The sequence below is a fragment of the Tinamus guttatus genome, unplaced genomic scaffold, assembly GCF_059628265.1.
Source record: "Tinamus guttatus ecotype Peru unplaced genomic scaffold, ASM5962826v1 Tinamus_guttatus_pri_ptg000294l, whole genome shotgun sequence".
NCBI classification, from domain to species: Eukaryota; Metazoa; Chordata; class Aves; order Tinamiformes; family Tinamidae; genus Tinamus; species Tinamus guttatus.
The window spans coordinates 39,872-47,444 of record NW_028288828.1 but is presented as its reverse complement, the minus strand read 5'-3'; positions in this window follow the sequence as shown (position 1 = coordinate 47,444).

Genomic DNA, 7,573 nt, shown 5'->3' with positions numbered 1-7,573 from the left:
TCATTCCTCCCTGCTCCTCAGCACGACTTCGCCTGCAGCGCTGCCTGCGCCACGGGCATGGGGGCAGCAGTCCTGCCCTTGCCACCTGACACGCTGCGGGCATTGCGCCGGGCGCATCCGCAGCCCCTGCTAGGAGCTCTGGAGCCAGCTGTGCCCAGCAGAGCCAGCCATGCCCTTGTGGCCAAAGCCAACTCCACTTACTCATTACTACTGGAATGGTGGGCACATCCCATCTGTAGTAACTCCCCTTCATCATAAATTTAACATGTATCTTTTCTACCTTCATTTCTCTAATTTAGCAGGCTACATTTTTAGACCTTGCATTAATCATTCCTGAAACCCTTTTTTGTGGAAGCTCCCTTCAAAGACAATAGTACCTTGTTAGTAGATAATAGATGCCTTGTTAGTAGATGTTAGTGGATGCCTGGTTAGTAGATAATTAACCACAAGGATGTCAGTCTTATCAGCAAATAAAGAACAGAGCAACAGAGCAGGAAAAGGAGGAGGACCGCAACCCCCCCCCATCGCCAAGGTAACAGTGGGGTTACACCTAACGAAGGAACAAAAAGATGTTTTAGAAATCTTTCTTAAGCTCTTAAAACAACAGGGCAAGAAATTAGATGAGGAAGATCTACAAAAAGTTCTTGCGCGGGCTTCTAAAAACGACCCTTCCATAAACAGTAAGAATGTATTTGATCCGGAGAAGTGGGACCAAATTGGGGTCCGACTGTGGGACTGTGCCACTCGCGGTGATAAGGCTGCTTCTGGCCTGTTGCCACAATGGCGAGTTGTATTCGAAACATTGAAATCTCACAGTGGGTCGCAGTCGAATAAAAAGGATGGGGTCGGGGCCCCTGCCATCCCCTCCGCGCCTCCATTACCTCAATCATGTCCTGATGAGAATCAGAAAAGAAAACCTGCTGCAAAAGCCTTTGCAGTACTGCCACCTGATGATCAGGATGATGATCCTTTTGACCTGGGTCCTATTGACCCTGAAAAGCAGCCAGACCTGTACTCCCCCCAGATCCACATGATAAATGGGCTTCAGAGAGCACAAGGAGCACAACAGGTGCTCCCCATTATCTATGCGCCAGACCAGAATCCGCATTGGGAAGGATTGTCGTATAAGCTTATTAAGGATGTGCGACGAACGGTGACAGATCATGGCCTTGGCGCACCATACACCACCCACCTTATACAATCTCTTTGTGATACTTTGGTTTTTACTCTCCATGATTTTAAAACTTTGTTCCACCTGATTATGAATGATATGCAATATACAATGTCAAAAATGTCAAAAATGAGACAGCTTGCTTGAGCACAGGGGGAGGAAAACCAGCGGCTGTCGAAAAGAGGTCCTTTATGGGCTGTTACTGCGGGCATACCAATGGGGGAGGGTGACCACAGTGCTACAACAGTACAGGCAGGAATTCCCCCTGAGGCAGCAAGTTAAGGCACTTGCTCTCCGGGCCCTTAAGGCCGTCCCAGAGGCTGGTAAACAATGACAGCCTTTTGTAAGATAAAGGCAAGATGTGAATGAGCCATATATGAAGTTTTTGGATGGGCTTAGTGAGGCTCTGGAGAAGCAGATTGATAATGGACAAGCCCAAAGCTACATTTTTAAACAACTAGCAGTTGAGAATGCCAACCCTGATTGCCAGAGAGTTTTGCAGGCACTAAAGGGTCCTACTATTGATGACATGCTGAAAGCATGCATTAATGTCGGCTCTAAACTGTATGAATGCTCTCTGATGGCTGAGGGGTTTGCAACAATGTCTATGAAAAATCCCTGTTTTGCTTGTGGCCGATTTGGGCATATTCATAAATATTGTCCAAAAACACAAGCAAACAAAGGAGGAGCACCCGGAATATGTCCACGCTGTCACAAAGGACGACACTATGATAATCAGCATCGATCAAAATTTGATAAAGAAGGTCGACTGCTGGCCCCTTCGGGAAACTTCAAGCAGAGCCCGGAGAGGGGTCACACCGTGACAGCAAATCACCCCTCCGTGTGGCCCCACTGGGAAGCAGCCAGCAGCCGCCACCTGTGCGCCAGCACAAGCAGCAGCGCTGGGGTGGACCTGGCCACCACAACAGAAGTGATAATTACTGATAATTCGCACTGGCATCCACAGCCCCCTGGGGCAAGGAATGGCAGCATTGTTAATCAGGCGATCTTCAACAACGAGAGAAGGGCTATTTGTGTTACCTGGAGTTATCAAAGGAGAAATTAAGATAATGGCATGGACTCCAATACCACCATGTACTGTGCCAGCGGGGAGCTAAATAGCACAATTAGTATACTTTTTACCACAGACGTGGCACAGGCTCTTTTGGGTTCACAGGACAACCTGAGATTTTCTGGACTCAACAGATAACTACGAATCGCCCGCAGATATCCTGTACGCTACAAGCAGGAATGATAAAGTTTAATGCACAAGGAATTTTACATAGCGGAGCAGACATTACAGTCACCACCGCCTCGCAATGGCCCAGCAGTTTACCGCTAATGAATGCACACGCATCGCTTTCGGGAATTGGTGGGCAGAGTACCCCAATGCAAAGCAAAAGACTGATAAATATTATTGGCCCAGAAGGGAGAACCGCAACCATTAGACCATTTATTATTGCCTGGATCTGTCACCTTGTGGGGGAGAGACTGTCTGAGTCAATGGGGCATGGAGTTAAGCACGGATTGTTCTTAGGGGCCACTATCCAGCAGCAGGTCCCACCCATGATCTAGAAAACGGACAAGCCGATGTGGGTAGATCAGTGGCCCCTTCCGCAAAATAAACTGCTGCAATTACACAAGTTAGTAGAGGAACAATTGCAAGCTGGACATATAGTTCCTACTACAAGCCCCTGGAACACGCCAGTTTTTGTAATTCAAAAGAAAAATAATTCCTGGAGACTGTTACATGACCTTAGAAAAATCAACGAGGTCATCGAAGATATGGGAGCCTTACAGCCCGGACCCCCTTCTCCAGCAATGTTACCTCAAACATGGACTTTGATAGTAATCGATTTGAATCGATTTACCATTCCACTTGCACTGCAGGATGCACCTCGGTTTGCATTTTCTGTACCTTCTATCATTGCTATGGAACCGCATAGCAGATACCATTGGAGAGTTCTGCCACAAGGCATGAAAAATAGTCCTACATTATGTCAACAATTTGTGGCAGCAGTCTTAAGCCCAATACGCAAGTATTTTGATAACGTCCTCATCTATCACTATATGGATGACATATTGATTGCTGCAGAGCAAAAGGAAACAGTACAAGAGACCCTGCGTCACATTACGCGAGCAGCATCGGCTGCAGGACTAAAAATTGCAGAAGATAAAGTACAGGAAACTCCGCCTTGGCGATATTTAGGATGGAGAATTTCTGATCATCAAATTTGACCACAACCATTGACCCTAAAGATAGACATAAAGACTTTGAATGATCTTCAAAAACTTTTGGGAACTATTAATTGGAGCCGTCTCTCCTTAGGGTTTTCCACAGAAGAATTACATCCTCTATTTAAGCTTTTAGAGGGAGACGCAAGTTTGACATCCCCGAGGAGGCTAACCCCTCCCACGCGAGCTGCGCTTGACAAAGTTGTGGACAAATTAACCACTCAGACTGTTCACAGATGAAAGCAGAATCATCCTCAGTCTTTTTGTTTTTTATTCTAGCTTCCAACCTTATGGCCTATTAGCACAATGGATACCACAGGACGCGTGTCCATTAATAATCTTAGAATGGGTGTTTCTGCCTCATAATTTTGGCAAAACTGTCACCACCTCTATTGATATGATTGCTTAACACAAAACAAATAACCTTTTTGACTCACCAGTCTCTTGTTTTTCAGTGTGCCTTGGCAGATTATCCAGGACAAATAAGTATCCACTTTCCAGGACATAAAATCATACAGTCTTTCAACTCTCTTTCTCTATTACCTGCTTCCCGTTTGAGCCTTACGCCAATACCCGACGCTCTTACAGTATTTGCTGACGGCTCAGGTAGGACAGGTTGTGCAGTTGTAGCTTGGAAAAATGATGAAGGGCACTGGGAGCGCAACATACATGTCGTCACAGGCTCACCACAAATAGTGGAATTATCAGCAGTTGTCCGTGTCTTTATGCGACAAGGGCCCTCTGCAGTTAACATTATAACAGACTCTGCCTATGTTGCAGGGTTAGTCCCTAGGTTAGAACACTCCTTTTTAAAAGAGGTTTCAAACGAGACCCTCTTTGCACTTCTCTGGAAGCTTAGATGGCTATTAAACAGAAGGATTTATCCGTACTTTATCCAACATGTACGCTCGCACACCTCGCTGCCTGGACCTATTAGCAAAGGTAAAGCTCAAGCAGACAGCCTTGCAGGAGCTGTAGTTCTGCCGGATCGCTTTGCACAAGCACGTTTGTCGCATTACTGTTATCACCAAAACGCAAAAGAGTTACGGAGGTTGTTCCAATTGACTCGGGAACAAGCTAGACAAATCATACAGTCATGCCCAGACTGCCAGCGCATTTTACCAGTACCATCCATCGGAGTAAACCCTTGCAGTCTTTCTGCGCTTGAAATTTGGCAATCAGATGTAACGCATATCCCTGTGTTGCAGCTTGGAGCGGGTCAGGAATGCCAGACATGAACTTCATAGAAGCTGGAACTGACTTCATTTATTTCGCGTTATGTATCACAATATATAGCAATTAGCATAGCAACATCTCGGCAGAGCATCAGTAATTGGTTACAAGCATTAACGTGCTAACATATCATAGGTTGCTAAGTCGTTTCCAAGCGCCTAACCGCAAGATTTAAAAACAGCATCTCAGTCCTAGGAACTTCCTCAAGTACAGGAGACACTTCCTTAAAAGTTGTTTACTGAAATTCAGTGATTCTGCACGTCAGCATTTTCAGTCCAGGTTAAGGACGGTCAAAGGCACCCCCCTGTACAACGTCCCCCTACATCCCTGAATTTGGCAGATGTAAATATGTACATGTTTCTGTTGATACCTTCTCGCCTTGTATTTATGCCTCAGCACGTACGTCAAGATGCTGGTTTCAATATTTTGGGGAATCTTTTGGGGAATTTAGGATTAGCCATGTGGATTAAGGGAATATTGAAGATAAGATTGATATGTTTAATAATCTTTGTTTGCCTTTTAATTTGCATCCCATGATTGTTAAAAACAATTCAATGTTTAATAGACCATGCCTTGAAACAAGCATTCTTTATAAATAAAGAAGGGGGAGGTGTGGGGGTCTCAAGGGCAGACTCGAGAGTGTTGGTGGAGCGACCTTGGGAAAAGGACACTGTTATGCTTGTTGGAATCAAACCATGGGAGTAAACGCGACAAACTAAACAACCTTTTGCTTAGCCATATTAACGCAAAGTTTCTAATTTTTGTACTAACTGTATTTTGTTCATTTGTACTAACTGCATTTTCTACTAACTGTATTTTGTTTATTGTTAGTGTCTGCTTTGTTTCTTATTATGTGTTCAAGGAATGATTGATTGATCATTTAACTAAGTCATGGCTGTTCAACTAAAAACAAATAAAGAAGGGTGAGATGTGGAGGCTCACTTCAAAGATAATAGTACCTTGTTAGTAATGTTAGCAGATAGTTAACTGCAAGGATGTCAGTCTTAGCAGATCACAAGGATGTCAGTCTTGTCAGAAGAAACAAAGCCAGGAAAACAAGATATTTACAACCTAACGGGTGGCAAGATGCTGATTGGTTGTAAGCTTTGCAGCACTTGTGTTAAGAGAGTATAAAAATAAGTTGGTTTGAAAATAAAGTTGTCTCACTCTGCATCCCAGACTGAGTCCATTCCTTCACAAGCTGCAACACTTTTTCAATATTTTACCTGTATGACACTTCTTTTGTCTCTTGCGAATAATTGTCATTGTAATATTGTTTCAGTGACAATTTTGAACTCTATTGATTCATTTTAAAATCCTGTTCAAAGGTTTGTCATTAGGAAGTAGTCTGACAATGAACAGAACCTAATCTGTAGCAATAAGAAGGGAGATAACCTAGTTAGGATTTTTTTAAAATCTGTCTCATGTCTATATGTAACCAACACCAAGCAAGACAGTAGAGGCGTAGTCCAAATTACAGCACAGTGACGCACCACAAGCTAATATACAGGTTGCTACAGGGAGCTGCTGAACTCGAATGTTTGGGACTATGTTCAAAAAGCCACGTAGGCACCTAATTCCCAAACTATGCACTTAAAATACCCTACTCAGACACCACTCAGTCCTGGAAGCTTCTAATTCCATAAGCACCTATCTTTTCAGGTTTGAGCCCTTGAGGTTGTTACGGGTGCCCTTTGCACCACCTGCAAATTTGCTCAGGTCTTCATAGTTCAAGCAGCTCATTGCTTAAAGTGCATGTAGCACTCATCAGCACAGATTAACCTGGCGTTTCTCTACCTGACTTTCTCAGAGTTACAGAGGATAAGCTGAACTGGACTGCAGGATTACTTTTCACAAAATGCACTGATAGTTCCCAATTTTAGAAGTGGCCTGCAGCACCATGCCACACATTTCCATGTAAAATTTGCATACAGGTAATGCTGCAATAGACCGATATTGGAAACCTGATTAAACGGAAATAATTTATTGAATAATTTCAAAATATGAGCATTTTAGTAAACAACATCAGCCTGTTTAGCTCTAACAATAAGCTCTGGCATCTTGTCACTGCTGCGGCTGAACAAACCCCATATTCTCCCTTAGATTCGAATAAAACATAATGGAAGTCTGGTTGCATCAATTTCTGTTGGAAAAATAGAGTCTGAAGGAAAACAAGATCTAGATTAAATATAGTACTTAATTACCTGCAAGGTGAACTCTAACACTCTTTTTCTAGGCATCTGATCCCTGAACACAGGTTCTAGAAACTGAAACTCTGTCTTAGGTACCTGCACTTTCATAGAATCATAGAATCATAGAATGCTTAAGGTTGGAAGGGACCTCTAGAGGTCATCTAGTCCAACCCCCCTGCACACACAGGGGCACCTAGAGCACGTGGCACAGGACTGCGTCCAAGCGGGTTTTGAAGATCTCCAGAGAAGGAGACTCCACAACCTCTCTGGGCAGCCTGTTCCAGTGCTCTGTCACCTTCACTGTGAAAAAAAATCTTTCCTTAAGTTCCTATGGAACTTTTGGTGCTTCAGTTTGTGGCCATTACCTCTAGTTCTGTCGGTGGCCACCAGGGAAAAGAGGCCAGCACCATCCTCCTCACTGCCTCCCTTGAGGTATTTATATACACTGATTAGATCCCCTCTCAGCCTTCTCTTCTCCAGGCTGAACAGGCCCAGCTCCCTCAGCCTCTCCTCATAGGGCAGATGTTCCAGGCCCCTGATCATCCTTGTGGCCCTGTGCTGGACTCTCTCCAGCAGCTCCACATCCCTCTTGTACTGTGGAGCCCAGAACTGGACACAACACTCCAGATGGGGCCTCACCAGGGCTGAGTAGAGGGGCAGGATCACCTCCCTCGACCTGCTGGAGACGCTCTTCTTAACGCACCCCAGGATCCCATCGGCCTTCTTGGCCACGAGGGCACAC